Source organism: Mesoplodon bidens, assembly GCF_964165515.1.
Source record: "Mesoplodon bidens genome assembly, chromosome: 6".
In the NCBI taxonomy this organism is placed as follows: domain Eukaryota; kingdom Metazoa; phylum Chordata; class Mammalia; order Artiodactyla; family Ziphiidae; genus Mesoplodon; species Mesoplodon bidens.
Genome location: NC_138162.1, coordinates 57,654,114 through 57,670,757, shown reverse-complemented (window position 1 = coordinate 57,670,757; position 16,644 = coordinate 57,654,114). Strand labels below are relative to the sequence as shown.

At 40.3% G+C, this 16,644-nt stretch overlaps 1 pseudogene across 1 annotated transcript in view; it reads right to left on the bottom strand.

Moving 5' to 3' along the window:
- LOC308619286 (LLGL scribble cell polarity complex component 2-like) overlaps window positions 1-14,130 on the bottom strand; it is a 28,015-nt pseudogene extending 13,885 nt beyond the window's left edge. The window contains exon 1 of the transcript in view: window positions 11,712-14,130. The product of the transcript in view is annotated as an LLGL scribble cell polarity complex component 2-like (transcript). The remainder of the gene's footprint in view (window positions 1-11,711) is intronic.
- Between the last annotated feature and the right edge of the window lie 2,514 nt (window positions 14,131-16,644).

The following is a 16,644-nucleotide window of genomic DNA, read 5'->3' as shown; positions in this document are numbered from 1 at the left end:
ATTTGGACAATTAAGTAAATTACAGTAAATTAGGGATGGTGCAAGGCAGATTTCTCACTGTTGGAGTGGGAGTTTACAGATAAGTAAGGGAAGGAAGCTAGAATGCTCTTTGTGATAACGGGTTACATTGGAGACATTAATATAAAATTGCATTAAGCTTAATGTAGATACAAATGATTACATACAAAAAGACTTATAGATATGTACATATACATGGATTAGTATACACATATATTTCCTTGCACTGTCAACTGAGAAGGTCTAGAAGCAACAATACCCCAGGAACAATGAGCACATCTGCATCCAATTCTTGGTTTATAATACCATTCTCCAATAAAAGGAACCATTGCTCTTTGGGAAAAAAACGCTAGTTCTGGAACTAGAGCAGGAAATATGCAAGATGAGCCTGGAGTATCTTGTAGTGTCAGAATGTAAAGATATGCTGACAACAACAAACCCAAAAGATGGAGTTATGTCAAAGAGACTTAAACTGAAAGAGCCAACTGAAAAAGCTCCCAATGGTCAAATATGGAACCATTTGAGCAATAAAATAAACATTGGATTATAATCCAGGCTCTAAAATAAATACCCATGAGTTTATACTAATCTGAATAAACGACTGAATAAACAAATAAATGGGGGAGAAGAGACAATTTTCCATGCAGAAGAATTCCAAATAATGTATGCAGCTTTTCCACCCTAAAGGGGATGAAGCATGACTCCCCACTCTTTAAGTGTGGGCCGTGCATGGTGACTCTTTTCCGAAAAGCACAGTGTGGAAAGGGGAAATAAAAGAGTGGTGGAAAAATACCTGACAAGCATTACCTCAGCAAGGTGTTCAGGGTCATCATCAACAGTGTAAGTCATGCTGATAGTACGTACTCTTTTTATGATATGGTGAACATGGCACTTTACCTCTGTAGTTTTCCTCCCCAGCCCTATATGTTTCTACTACACAATGAAAAACTGTAAAGTAACTGGTAACAGACCATATTGATCTCTAGAATTGTTCAAGAACAACTAGACGTTTTTAAATTTTAAGAGAACTGAGAGAAAGCAAAGATGTCTGTATGCAAACTAAAGAATGAGAAATTGCCTCACCAGGCACTGTCTTCATACAGAAATAGTCCAAATTTTCTGTTATTAAAGTGAAGGATGATCATAGATACGCTAGAGAGCCAGAAAACACTAATATTTAACTGATTAAAAACCAAGAAAAAGATGGTTAAAGACACAGACATTTGTGTAGCAAGGTTTTGGTCTCTGGCCCAGTCTAAAGTCTGGCTTTTTAGAAAAGGATGAGGAGAATTAAGATGCAATGGCAACTCTGAGAGAAAGAAATACAGAACATGCTGTTAGAGGTCAAGACAATGCTTTTCCAGCTAGAAGGATTTGGGGTATGTCTGCAGACCAATATGGACAGAATAAGACCAGAATCTAATAAAAGACAAGAACATTGGCTAGTAAAGTTGTGTACTACATGCCAAGATTGCAGAAAGCCAAATCCAGTTTTACCCTATTCTCTGTAGCAGATTCTAGAATTACCTTATAATGACTTAGCCTGGAACTTTTGTTTCCAGAGAGTGTGAGCTGGGTAACCTGAAGTAATGCTCCTACAACAAAGCAGATAAGGAGTCTGAATTAAAAGATTTAAAACCATTTAAAATGCATTGGAGAGCTAAAAAGCTAGTAGGGAATTACCAGACAAAGACTAACAGGAAAGTAGGAACCCAGAGAGATAAGCAACTACAAAAGCTTCTTTTGTCCTGAGGACACTTGCTGATCAGAGAAAACTCACGGTTGTCTTAATGCCCCTGCAAAATTAGGGGACTAGAAATAAAAGCCAAGACCTCCTCAAGTTTCAGTGTCTAACAGGAGACTTTCTCCATGTTCCTCCAGTTTAGAGTACTCAAGAGGTTACACTTTCAAGGTACAGAGGAACTAGAAATGAACTGGCCTATCCAGAGATTTGCAACCTAGGGTCACATTGCCTGAACTGGCCATGGAACTCAAGCCAGAAATTTGGTTTAAGTTAGTTCTGTACTAAACTGTCCAATGTTGCCTGGAAAAATAAATATAAGCCTTCCTTGGAGGCAAGCACCTTAATACCAGAACTCAAATTATTTTTACAAATGATTTTCAAGGAGTATAATCAGTTTACAAAGATAAGTAAGTACAGAGATAAAGAAAGATTCTATGTAAGAGTCAGAAACTAGAGACACAGAAAGAGAATCACAAGGAACTTCAGATATTATAAGCTTGGGTACTCGTGTTCCAGGATATATTTATAAGAATGTCTTCTAGCAACAATAGGTGTAAAGTCCAAAACTGAAGAAAAACTCAAATGCACATCAACAAAAGGATAAATTTTTGTTTAAATATTTATTTTTAACATCTTTATTGGAATATAATTGCTTTACAATGTTGTGTTACTTTCTGCTGTATAACAAAGTGAATCAGCTTTATGCATACGTATATCCCCATATCCCCTCCCTATTGCATCTCCCTCCCACCCTCCTTATCCCAGCCCTCTAGGTGGTCACAAAGCACCAAGCTGATCTCCCTGTGCTATGCAGCTGCTTCCCACTAGCTATCTATTTTACATTTGGTACTGTATATATGTCAATGTTACTCTGTCCCAGCTTACACTTCCCCCTCCCCGTGTCCTCAAGTCCATTTTCTATGTCTGCGTCTTTATTCCTGTCCTGCTCCTAGGTTCATCAGAACCTTTTTTTTTTTTTAGATTCCATATATATGTGTTACCATATGCTATTTGTTTTTCTCTTTCTGACTTACTTCACTCTGTATGACAGACTCTAGGTCCATCCAACTCACTACAAATAACTCCATTTCATTTCTTTTTATGGCTGAGTAATATTCCATTGTATATATGTGCCACATCTTCTTTATCCATTCATCTGTCGAAGGACACTTAGGTTGCTTCCATGTCCTGGCTATTGTAAAGAGTGCTGCAATGAACATTGTGGTACATGACCCTTTTTGAATTGTGGTTTTCTCAGGGCATACGCCCAGTAGTGGGATTGCTGGGTCATATGGTAGTTCTATTTTTAGTTTTTTAAGGAACCTCCATACTGTTCTCCATAGTAGCTGTATCAATTTACATTCCCACCAACAGTGCAAGAGGGTTCCCTTTTCTCCACACCCTCTCCAGCATTTATTGTTTGTAGAGTTTTTGATGATGGCCATTCTGACCAGTGTGAGGTGACACCTCACTGTAGTTTTCATTTTCATTCATCTTTTCATGTGTTTGTTGGCAATCTGTATATCTTCTTTGGAGAAATGTCTATTTAGGTCTTCAGCCCATTTTTGCATTGTGTTGTTTGATTTTTTGATATTGAGTTGCATGAGCTGCTTGTGTATTTTGGAGATTAATCCTTTGTCAGTTGCTTTGTTTGCAAATATCTTCTCTCATTCTGAAGGTTCTCTTTTCGTTTTGTTTATGGTTTCATTTGCAGTGCAAAAGTTTTTAAGTTTCATTAGGTCCCATTTGTTTATTTTTGTTTTTATTTCCATTTCTCTACGAAGTGGGTCAAAAAAGAATGTGCTGTAATTTATGTCATAGAGTGTTCTATGTTCTCCTCTCAGAGTTTTATAGTGCTGGCCTTACATTTAGGTCTTTAATCCATTTTGACTTTATTTTTGTGTACAGTGATAGGGAGTGTTCTAATTTCATTCTTTTACATGTAGCTGTCCAGTTTTCCCAGCTCCATTTATTGAAGAGAATCTCTTTTCTCCACTGTATATCCTTGCCTCCTTTGTCATAGATTAGTTGACCATAGGTACTTGGGTTTACCTCTGGGCTTTCTATCCTGTTCCATTGACCTATATTTCTGTTTTTGTGCCAGTACCACACTGTCTTGTAGCTTTTGTAGTATAGTCTGAAGTCCAGGAGGCTGATTCCTCCAGCTCAGTTCTTCTTTCTGAAGATTGCTTTGGCAATTCAGGGTCTTTTGTGTCTCCATAAAACTTGTGCAATTTTTTGTTCTAGTTGTGTGAAAAATGCCATTGGTAGTTTGATAGGGATTGCACTGAATCTGTAGATTGCCTTGGGTAGTATCATCATTTTCACAATGTTGATTCTTCCAATTCAAGAACAGGGTATATCTCTCTATCTGTTTGTGTCATCTTTAATTTCTTTCATCAGTGTCTTATACTTTTCTGCAAACAGGTCTTCTGTCTCCTTAGGTAGGTTTATTCCTAGGTATTTTATTCATTTTGTGGCAATGGTAAATGGGAGTGTTTCCTTAATTTCTCTTTCAGACATTTCACCATTAGTGTATAGGAATGCAAGAGATTTCTGTGTATTAATTTTGTATTCTGCTACTTTACCGAATTCATTGATTAGCTCTAGTAGTTTTCTGGTAGCATCTTTAGGTTTCTCTATGTATAGTATCATGTCATCTGCAAACAGTGACAGTTTTACTTCTTCTTTTCCGATTTGGATTCCTTTTATTTCTTTTTATTCTCTGATTGCTGTGGCTAAAATGTCCAAAACTATGTTGAATAATAGTGGTGAGAGTGGGAAACCTTGTCTTGTTCGTGATCTTAGTGGAAATGGTTTCTGTTTTTCACTACTGAGAACAATGTTGGCTGTGGGTGTGTCATATATGGCCTTTATTATGTTGAGGTAGGTTCCCTCTATGCCTACTTTCTGGAGAGTTTTTATCATAAATGGGTATTGAATTTTGTCGAAAGCTTTTTCTGCATCTATTGAGATTATCATATGGTTTTTCTCCTTCAATTTGTTAATATGGCTTATCACATTGATTGATTTGCATACATTGAAGAATCCTAGCATTCCTGGGATAAACCCCACTTGGTCAGGGTGTATGACCCTTTTAATGTGCTGTTGGATTCTGTTTGCTAGTATTTTGTTGAGGATTTTTGCATCTATGTTCATCATTGATATTGGCCTGTAGTTTTCTTTCTCTGTGACATCTTTGTCTGGTTTTGGTATCAGGGTGATGGTGGCCTCATAGAATGAGTTTGGGAGTGTTCCTCCCTCTGCTATATTTTGAAAGAGTTTGAGAAGGATAGGTGTTAGCTCTTCTCTAAATGTTTGATAGAAATTTGCCTGTGAAGCCATCTGGTCCTGGGCTTTTGTTTGTTGGAAGGTTTTTAATCACAGTTTCAATTTCAGTGCTTGTGATCAGTCTGTTTGTATTTTCTATTTCTTCCTGGTTCAGTCTTGGAAGGTTGTGCTTTTCTAAGAATTTGTCCATTTCTTCCAGGTTGTCCATTTTATTGGCATATGGTTGTTTGTAGTTATCACTCATGATCCTTTGTATTTCTGCAGTGTCAGTTGTTACTTCTCCTTTTTTATTTCTAATTCTGTTGATTTGAGTCTTCTTTTTTTCTTGATGAGTCTGGCTAATGTTTTATCAATTTTGTTTATCTTCTCATAGAACCCGCTTTTAGTTTTATTGATCTTTGCTATTGTTTTCTTCATTTATTTTTCATTTATTTCTCATCTGATCTTTATGATTTCTTTCCTTTATTAACTTTGGCATTTTTTAATTCTTCTTTCTCTAACTGCTTTAGGTGTAAGGTTAGGTTGTTTATTTGAGATTTTTCTTGTTTCTTGAGGTAGGATTGTATTGCTATAAACTTCCCTATTAGAACTGCTTTTGCTGCATCCCATAGGATTTGGGTCATTGTGTTTTCATTGCCATTTGTTTCTAGGTATTTTTTGATTTCCTCTTTGGTTTCTTCAGTGATCTCTTCGTTATTTAGTAGTGTATTGTTTAGCCTCCATGTGTTTGTATTTTTTACAGTTTTTTTTCCTGTAACTGATATCTAGTCTCATAGCGCTGTGGTCGAAAAACATACTTGATATGATCTCAATTTTCTTAAATTTACCAAGGCTTGATTTGTGACCCAAGATATGGTCTATCCTGGAGAATGTTCCATGAGCACTTGAGAAGAAAGTGTATTCTGGTGTTTTTGGATGGAATGTCCTATAAATATCAATTAAGTCCATCTTGTTTAATGTATCATTTAAAGCTTGTGTTTCCTTATTTACTTTCATTTCAGATGATCTGTCCATTGGTGAAAGTGAGGTGTTAAAGTCCCCTACTATGATTGTGTTACTGTTGATTTCCCCTTTTATGGCTGTTAGCATTTGCCTTATGTATCGAGGTGCTCCTATGTTGGGTGCATAAATATTTATAACTGTTATATTCTCTTCTTGGATTGATCCCTTGATCATTATGTAGTGTCCTTCTTTGTCTCTTGTAATAGTCTTTATTTTAAAGTCTATTTTGTCTGATACGAGAATTGCTACTCCAGCTTTCTTTTGATTTTCATTTGTATGGGGTATCTTTTTCCATCCCCTCACTTTCAGTCTGTATGTGTCCCTAGGTCTGAAGTGGGTCTCTTGTAGACAGCATATATACGGGTCTTGTTTTTGTATCCATTCAGCCAGTCTGTGTCTTTTGGTGGGAGCATTTAATCCATTTACATTTAAGGTAATTATTGATATGTATGTTCCTATTACCATTTTCTTAATTGTTTCGGATTTTTGTAGGTCTTTTCCTTGTCTTGTGTTTCCTGCCTAGAGAAGTTCCTTTAGCATTTGTTGAAAAGCTGGTTTGGTGGTGCTGAATTCTCTTAACTTTTGCTTATCTGTAAAGGTTTTATTTTCTCCATCGAATCTGAATGAGATCCTTGCTTGGTAATCTTGGTTGTAAGTTTTTCCCTTTCATCACTTTATATATGTCCTGTCACTCCCTTCTGGCTTGCAGAGTTTCTGCTGAAAGATCAGCTGTTAACCTTATGGGGATTCCCTTGCATGTTATTTGTTGCTTTTCCCGTGCTGCTTTTAATATTTTTGTTTGTATTTAATTTTTATTAATTTGATTAATATGTGTCTTAGCATGTTTCTCTTTGGGTTTACCCTGTATGGTACTCTCTGTGCTTCCTGGACTTGACTATTTCCTTTCCTATATTAGGGAAGCTTTTGATTATAATATCTTCAAATATTTTTCTCAGACCCTTTCTTTTTCTCTCCTTCTGGAACCCCTATAATTCGAATGTTGGTGCATTAAATGTTGTCCCAGATGTGTCTGAGACCGTCCTCAATTCTTTTCATTCTTTTTTCTTTATTCTGCTCTGTGGTAGTTATTTCCACTAATTTATCTTCCAGGTCACTTACCTGTTCTTCTGCCTCAGTTATTCTGCTATTGATTCCTTCTGGAGTATTTTTAACTTCAGTAACTGTGTTGGTCATCACTGTTTATTTGCTCTTTAGTTCTTCTAGATCCTTGTTAAATGTTTCTTGTATTTTCTCCATTCTGTTTCTGAGATTTTGTATCATCTTTACTATCATTACTCTGAATTCTTTTTCAGGTAGGTTGCCTATTTTGTCTTCATTTATTTGGTCTTGTAGGTTTTTACTTGTAACATATTTTCTTGTCATTTCTTTTTTCTTTTTTTTTTTTTTTGACTGGTGGTGCTGTATTCCTGTCTTACTGGTTGTTTGGCCTGAGACGTCCAGCACTGGAATTTGCAGGCAGTTGGATAGAGTCGGGTCTTAGTACTGAGATGAGAACCTCTGGGATGCCTCACTCTTATTAATATTCCCTGGTGTCTGAGGTTCTCTGTTAGTCCAGCAGTTTGGACTCAGAGTTCCCACCACAGGAGCTTGGGCCCAACCTCCAGCCTGCAAACCAAGATCCTGCAAGCTGGTAACTGGGGGTTCCTCCCGTCCCCTTAGGTGTCCGTGGTCCCCCACTGGTGCCTGGCAGGTGCCCTAGTTTTGCAGAGATGCGAATTCCGCATCCTCCTATTACGCTATCTTGACTCTGCAAGGATAAATTTTAGTATATCCATACAATGGAACACTATTGAAGAGTGAAAACAGCATGATGAATCTCAAAAAAAAAACATAATGTTGGGCAAAAGAAAAAACAAAAAATACATATAGCATGATTCTATATATATATAAAGATAAAAATAGGAGAAATAAAACAACATTTTTAGGGATGAATATATAGGTGGAAAACTATAAAGAAAAACAAGGAAGTAACTATTACAAAGGTCAACACAGAGGTTACATTTAAGGAAAAGGGAGAGCTTGTGATCAAGAAAAGACATTCTGGAGACTTGTGGAACTTAAAATAGCCTATTTCTTGACCTAGTTGATTGGAATACAGGTGTTTACTCTGTAATTATTTGTGAAACTGAATGTTTATACTTTATGCATTTTGCTGTATGTATGTTAGGCTTCACAATTAAAAAAAAAAAGAACAAGAACTTAGTGAACATGTAAAATACCTAAGTTACTTGTAGACAGATTGATGTTGGTTTCAGTTTCTCACTAAGAATTAATTAAAACAATAATCGACAAATGCAGTGGATGTTTATGTGTAGTTTGCTGTGTAGAATCATTTACTCATAAATTTAGTTTTAGTGATTACAGCTCTCCCTCATATTCAGTACTGTCATCATGACTCAAAACTGAGTGCTATTTCCTTCCTCGAAGTATGTAGCACTGTCATCTATGTCAGTTACTCAGCATGTAGTACACAGCTGTCAGTTGGTTATAGATGGTGACTTGTTGCCTGCATAGACTTCTCAAGAATTCATGCCTTGTCTCCCCTACCAGATTGTAGTTGCCTTAAAGACAGGGCAGTCTTCCTCATTTTTACTATAGATCAACTTCAGCGGGAGCAGATCCCACAGCTATGTAAGTGATGGTGGAGTTTTATTACAATGACTGAGTATATAAAGCTCATGCCTCCATTTTACAGATGCTGGGGATGACTAAGATGGCTTTCTTGTCCCTTTGGGAAGATTCTCAGAAAAAGACATTTTCAGGGGCAGGGTGATGCTTTAGAGATTAGGCAAAAAGTGAAGTTAATTAAAAGGATACAAAAACTAGGAAAAAGAAAGCCATCAGAACAAAAGCAGCCATTCTCTCAGGCTCTCTCTCTTTCTCTGAGCCACATGGCCATTTGCCTTTGATTACTAAACATAAATGATGTAGTCTCTCTCTCCGGAAACTGGCATTTCTTAGTTTCCTGTGTACATGACTAAAGGTGGTGTCCCAGAGCTCCCTATTTACACATTCCTAAATTCCAAACACACGTAATAGACTCTTTCAAAAAAACAATATATATTCTTTTCTTGCTGATTCTTTGCTGATTAAAAAAGTAGTAGATGCTCATAATTTAAAATATTTTTAAATTATAGACTATTTTTTAGAACCGTTTTAAGTTCATGGAAAAAAAAGTAAAAATTACCAAGTTCCCATATACTTCCTCCTATTTCCTGCCACACACACACAGTTCTCCCTATTATTAACAACTTGCATTGCTCTAATACATTTTCTATAATTGATGGACTGATATATTTTAAATTTATTTTATTGAGGTAACGTTGATATATAACATTATGTAAGTTTCATGTGTACAACATTATATTTCTAATTCTGTATACGCTACAGCATGCTTACTACCAAAAATTTAGTTTCCCTCCATCACCATTCAGTTAATCCCCTTTACCTATTTCACCCTCCCCAGCTTTTCTTATGGGGCTCCTCAAAGGACTGGCTTCTCTCTTGCTCATGTTGGAGCTCTGGCAGGTCCAACACAATCTAGCCACCTGGAGGAGAGTCGAGATGGTGCCTTTGGCTGGTAATATGAAATTTGTTGTTTAAAGGTAAACATATAGACAAATACTGAATACTGTAATATTTTAATCATGATGAGTAAGTCACTTTTAACTCTAGTATAAAAGTTAAAGGAAAAAAGCATTTAAAAAACTATAATTTTATAATATGTTAAAAGATACAAATATGAACAGATGTAAAATGTGACAACAATAATATAGTGTGTGGGGGACTTAAAATGTAGAGGTTTTGTAGGTGATTGAACTTAAGTTGTTATCAGTCTGAAAATAGACTGTTACAGCTCTAAGATATTGTATGTAAGCCTCAACGTAACCATGTAAAAAAATACCTACAGCCTTATACCCATTAGGATTGCTACTGTCAAAAAACAGAAAACAAGTGTCAGTGAGGATGTGGAGAAACTGGAACCCTTATGCACTACCAATAAGAATGTAAATTGGGGTTTCCCTGGTGGCGCAGTAGTTGAGAGTCCGCCTGCCAATGCCGGGGACACGGGTTTGCACCCTGGTCCGGGAAGATCCCACATGCCGTGGAGCGGCTGGGCCCGTGAGCCATGGCCGCTGAGCCTGCACGTCTGGAGCCTGTTCTCCGCAACGGGAGAGGCCACACAGTGAGAGGCCCGCGTACCTCAAAAAACAAACAAACAAACAAACAAAAAGAACGTAAACTGGCACAGTGGCTGTGGAAAATTGCATGGCAGTTCCTAAAAAAATTAAAAATAGAAATACCATATGATCCAACAATTTCACTTCTGAGTATATACCCAAAAGAATGGAAAGTAGGGTCTCAAAGAGGTATCTGTACACCCATGTTCATAGCACCATTATTCAAAATAGCTAAAATGTGAAAGCAACCCATGTGTCCATGGATAGATGAATAAGCAAAATGTGGTATATACATACAATGGAACATTATTCAGTCTTGAAGGAAATTCTCCAATATACTATAATATGGATAAACCTTGAGGACATTATGCTAAATGAAATAAGCCAGTCACAAAAAGATAAATACTGTATGATTCCATTTATATGAGGTACTTAGAGCAGTCAATATTATACAGACAGAAAGTAGAAAGGTGGTTGCCAGGGGCTGAGGGGAGGGGAGAATGTAGAGTCATTATTTAATGGGTATAGAGTTTCAGTTTTCCAAGATGAAAAAGTTATGTGAATGTGTTTAACACCACTGAACTGTACTTAAAAATGGTTAGGATGGTAAATATCACATTATGTATATTTTACCACAATAAAAAAGAAAAAAACAGACTTCCCTGGTGGCACAGTGGTTAAGAATCCTCATGTCAATACAGGGGACACGGGTTCAAGCCCTGGTCTGAGAAAATCCCACATGCCACAGAGCAACTAAGCCCCTGCACCTCAACTACTGAGCCTGTGCTCTAGAGCCTGTGAGCCACAACTACTGAAGCCCACACGCCTAGACTCCATGTCCTGCAACAGGAGAAGCCACCTCAATGAGAAGCCCACGCACCACAATGAAGAGTAGCCACTGCTCGCCACAACTAGAGAAAGCCCACACACAGCAAAGACCCAATGATGGATGGATGGATGGATGGAAGGAAGGAAGGAAGGAAGGAAGGAAGGAAGGAAGGAAGGACCTACAGAAACTACACAGAAGAAAGAGAGGAATCAAAGCACAACTATACAAAAAAACAACAAAACACAAAGGAAGACATCAAGAGAGGAAAAGGCAGACAAAATAATTAAAAGACTAACAAATAGGGGGGAGTGTTTAAAAACTGTGCAACATTGACAAAAGGACCAAGATAGTCAAGGCCCAGGAAGGGATAGCCCCAAGGACCTGGGGTGTCTCCTCTCCCGAGGCCAGGAGCAGCAGCAGGGTGGAAAATGGGGGTACCCCTACCCCCTGCATGGCCCAGTGCATGGGCCTCTCTAGGTGGGGTGTACCCCAAGGAAGAGGCCTCAGTAGTGTGTGCTCATCATGCAGTCTAGATGCCCCTACCACTCACTCCATCGCAGAAGGAGATAGACTGAGTGACAGCAACACAGGAGCATCCTCCCCCATTGCTGAGGCTGTAACCCACTTGCTAAGAATGGCCAATTGCCACAGTGCCCTTGGTCTCGCTCCAGCATGCTCTGGATCTCCTTCAGGACCCTCTCATCACTGAGCAGAGCATGCTCCATCTTGGGCCGACCTCCTCTCCTCTCTATCACCTTGGCTGAGTTCCTGGCTCCACCCAAGGCCTTCTCAGGGCCCGATCCATTGCGGGGGCAGCTATAGTTCTCTGCTTCTGCTCAATCCACCAGACACTGGGGCTCAACCAGCCACTTGGTGGAGAGAGAGAAGTGCTCAAATTCGGAGGGTGATATCAGGTAGAAACCTTGGCCATATTTGCATCTGAAGATGCAGAAAGCAATGCTGCTGACATCCACCTAGCAGAAGTAGCTATAATGAACCTGGGGCTTGAGCAGGGGCAGTGAGACCACCTGGACATCACCCACGTTGGTGAGGTTCCCTATAGGCCTCAGCTCGACAGCTGCAGAAGCAGGCCACAGTGACTCACTGCACCTGCAAGTCCTCTAGGGTGGTTAGCTTCAGCTTCAGCCTGGCACTGACCTTGGGCAGCATGAAACACCTTGAACTGTTCTTCTTACCCAACGAGCAACTGGTGGCTTCCCTGAATGTCCAGGCTCTTTGACAGGTCATGGGCCACTTCCAGGTACTTGAGAAGGGGCACACTGTGTCCGTCCAGCACCAGGATGCCCACCAGGCATCAGCTGGATCTCCTTGGCCTGCTCTGCGCGCACCAGCTCATACATTCTGTGCTCCTCGGGTGTCATGCACAAGGCAAAGGCAAAGACGGTACTACCATTGGTGCCAGCCCACAGCAAGAGGCAGAGGCGAGAGTTTTCCCTCAGGTAGATGTCAGTGAAGTAGAGGGTCCAGACTAAGCCCGTGAAGGTGTCTGCTGCCGAGTGGGCCTCCATCATGCATTGCACGGGTGCCAGCTCCATGTTCTGCATGTGGGTCTGCTCTGCCCTGGTGCTCCCCTCCTGCACATCTCCTGGAGGGCCAGCGGGCCTGCTACCTTTTGGACACCCGGTTGCAAAGTGTCCAGCGGAAGGACTGGCACAGAGACGTCTTTAGGGACTTCACATGGGACAGTGAGCCCTCCAAGGCTAGCTGATCACTGAGGTGTGTGCACTTGACAAAGACCTGCTGCTACTGCCGGTGGTCAAAGAGGCTGAAGCCGTGGCTGGTGCCGAAGGCCACGAAGTGCCACTGGGAGTGCAGGGTCAAGAAGGTGACCACAACCAGGGGCTGGCACTGCACCAATACGAAGGGCTGAAAGCCAGGCTCAAAGCACACAGGCCCCGGGCAGGCACACAGGCGTTCCTGCCCCTTCCAGCGGTAGCCTTCCTGGTCCTGCAGTAGGTCAGCCTCCACCTGCTCCACGGAGTGCTCCACCTCCTCATTTAGCTCTAGCACCCTCACCTGCCCTGCCGTTGTGGCCACAACCAGGTAGCCACTGTATTTGCAGAGGAAAATCTTCTGGATGCCCAGCTGAGGATTGTCACTGTGGGGGTCGAAGGAGCCCACCTTGCAGAGCGGGGACCACTCATCCTCACCCTGGGCAGTGAGGCTCTCACTGGGGTCTGTGTTGGTGAGGAACACCTGTACAGTGCTGAGTTTGTAGAGCAGCAGCAAGCACATGCCACAGGCATCCCAGAACCTCACCATGCTGTCCTCATGCCCCATGAGTTATGGGCCACTCCACGGTGGAGAAGTGTGTGTTCTACCAGCTGCCAGCAGTGATGATGTGCTCCCACAGCTTCAGGAGGATGTTGGAGACTTGGTGGGAGCAGGTGATGGCAGAGCAGTTCAGGGAGGCCAGGTAGGGAGGCTAAATCACAGCCAACCGGCCGTCTGCAGGTCAGTCAACACCAGCTCCTCCTCAGCCAGCACCACCTGAGCACAGGGGTCATCAAAGGCAGCCGCACGGTCCATCTCAATGAGAAGAGTAAAGTCGACGACTCGGGAGATGATGTCAGAAGCTGTCTGCTGGCTGTTGTGGACCACCGAGATGCAGTGGCAGTCCCCATAGCCAGCCCACAGCATGCCACGCTTGAAGATGGTGAAGGGCAACCCCTGCTTGGTGGTCAGCCAGAAGATGTTGGTAATAGCTTTGCAAGGAAAAGGACCAAAAGGCACACAGCTGTGCAGGGGCTCTGGTTGCTGGGTATCACCGGACATGGGCCACCGGCAGTAGCTGCTATCAGAATGGCAGCTATCAGATGACCATCCTGCTGCCAGCAGATATTCTCCTGTTGCTGGCTGCTGAGGAAATGACAGAGCACGCAGCTGCTCTGCAGGTCCCAGATGATGATGAGCTCCCAGCTGTAGCCAATGAGGATCTGGCTGGGGTCCCAAGGATGTTCCTGCAGAGCCTCCAGCACCTCAAACACCCACCAGTGAGGGCTTTCTCTGGAAACTATGCTCATAGCAGCACTATTTACAATAGCCAAGACATGGAAACAACCTAAATGTCCATCAACAGATGAATGGATAAAGAAGATGTGATATGTGTGTATATATGTATATATACACAAAATGGAATATTACTCAACCATTAAAAAGAATGAAATAATGCTATCTGCAGCAACATGGGTGGACCTAGAGATTATCATACTAAGTGAAGTAAGTCAGAAAGAGAAAGACAAATACCGTATTATATCACTTATATGTGGAATCTAAAACAGGACACAAATGAACATATCTATGGAACAGAAAGAGACTCACAGACATAGAGAACAGACTTGTGGTTGCCAAGAGGGAGGGGGGATGTGGGAGGGAAGTATTGGGAGTTTGGGATTAGCAGATGCAAACTATTATATACAGGATGGATAAACAACAAGGTCCTACTGTATAGCACAGGGAACTATATTCAATATCCTGTGATTAAACCATAATGGAAAAAATATGAAAAAGAATATATATATGTATAACTGAGTCACAATGCTGTATAGCAGAAATTAACACAACATTGTAAATCAACTATACTTCAATAAAAAGTTTTTAGAAAGAAAAAAATAGAATAGAAAATATCAAACTATATCTCCCATAATACCAATAAGTGTTGTTTCATGACACTTGTTTCAGTTATGAGTATAGGCGCACACAAATGACATGGTGGGTTACAATGTTAGCCATATTGATACGTGTTACTGTGAGTCACAGTATAAAATGTTTTTTTTTTCATAGTATAAGATGTTTGAAAGCTACTGCTCTCTGGTACCTAACCTAGAGGGATGCCTAATGCTCTATGAATGCTTACTGAATTGAACAAACTGAGTTGTATGATACAATAAATTTATTACAACTTCAAAGCTTCCACTTTAAAAGAATATAAAGTATAATGGCTATTGGAACAAAAGTAAATGGATTCTGGGCTATGTGAAGCTATAGGGGGCAGGGCGGAGGAGTAGTAGAGAGGGATGCGAATACTTCCTGTTATATTTCAACAGACTTTCTCCCCAGTAACTAAAATGGGTCTATATTTAAGGAAGATTAAATACAATTTTGGCTAAGTTCACTTTGGAAAGCTTTTCTTGTTCACTGAAATCACCTCATAATTATAAAGTTCTGCATCTTTAAAATATCTGGTATAGGTAATTCCACCATGATTCACAAAAGGATCTTTCAGAGCAAAAAGCAAACAAACAAACAAAAGAAAAAAACAAAAACCCTAAGAAGACAATGAACTCAAGGGTAACAGTAAATCTTTTTCTGTCAGTAATTAACATTAAATGAAAAAATGCTCTTTAGTCAAAAGACAAAGAGTGGCTGAACGAATTAAAAAAACAAGACTCAACTATATGCTGTCTAAAAACGAAACACACGGGCTTCCCTGGTGGTGCAATGGTTGAGAATCTGCCTGCCAATGCAGGGGACACGGGTTCGTGCCCTGGTCTGGGAAGATTCCACATGCTGCGGAGCAACTAGGCCCGTGAGCCACAACTACTGAGCCTGCGCGTCTGGAGCCTGTGCTCCGCAACAAGAGAGGCCACGATAGTGAGAGGCCCACGCACCGCGATGAAGAGTGGCCCCCACTTGCCACAACTGGAGAAAGCCCTCGCACAGAAATGAAGACCCAACACAGCCAAAAATAAATAAATAAATAAATAAATAAATAAAATTTTAAAAAATAAAATAAAATAAAAAATAAAAAGGACACACAGGTTGAAAGTGAAGGGATGGAAAGAGATATTCCACGGAAATAGTAGCCAAAACAGAGCAGGGTTGGCTATACTTATATCACACAAAATAGATTATAAGTCAAAAATTGTCATAAGAGACAGAAGGACATTATACTGATAAAAGTGCCAATCTACCAACAAGATATAAGAATGACATATATTACACACATCAGAGCACCTAAATATATAAAGCAAACATTGACAGTTTGAAGGGAGAGATAAACAATATAAGACAAGACAATAATAGTAAGAGACTCCACTCTCAGTAATGGATAAAACATCCAGACAGAAGATCAAAAAGGAAACAGAGGACTTGAACAAAACTATAGACTAAATGGACCTAACAGACATACAGAATAAGTCCCCTACATACAAACCTTCAAGTTGCAAACTTTCAAAGATGGGAACGTGTGTTCGCATATCCAATCACGTAAGTTAGTTCACTTGTCTGGTGTACATTATCACGTGCATGAATCCTCTACAAGTAGTTGTGCTTCTGTGTACTTTACTATACAGTACTGTACAGAGTACAGTAGTATAGTATCTTTATTTCAGCTAGATCTGCAAGAGGACAACTTTATTGAACTCCTTGCTGTGCAACATGAGGAGATTACTAGTGAAGACCTGATGGAACTGGAGGCCCAGAGAAAGGACGAAGAGAGACAAGAGAAAGAAGAAGTAACTGAAGAACCTAAGAGGTTCACGATGTAGGAAATGGCAAGGGGATTTTCTTTATTTGAGGAGGCACTGTTAGTTTTT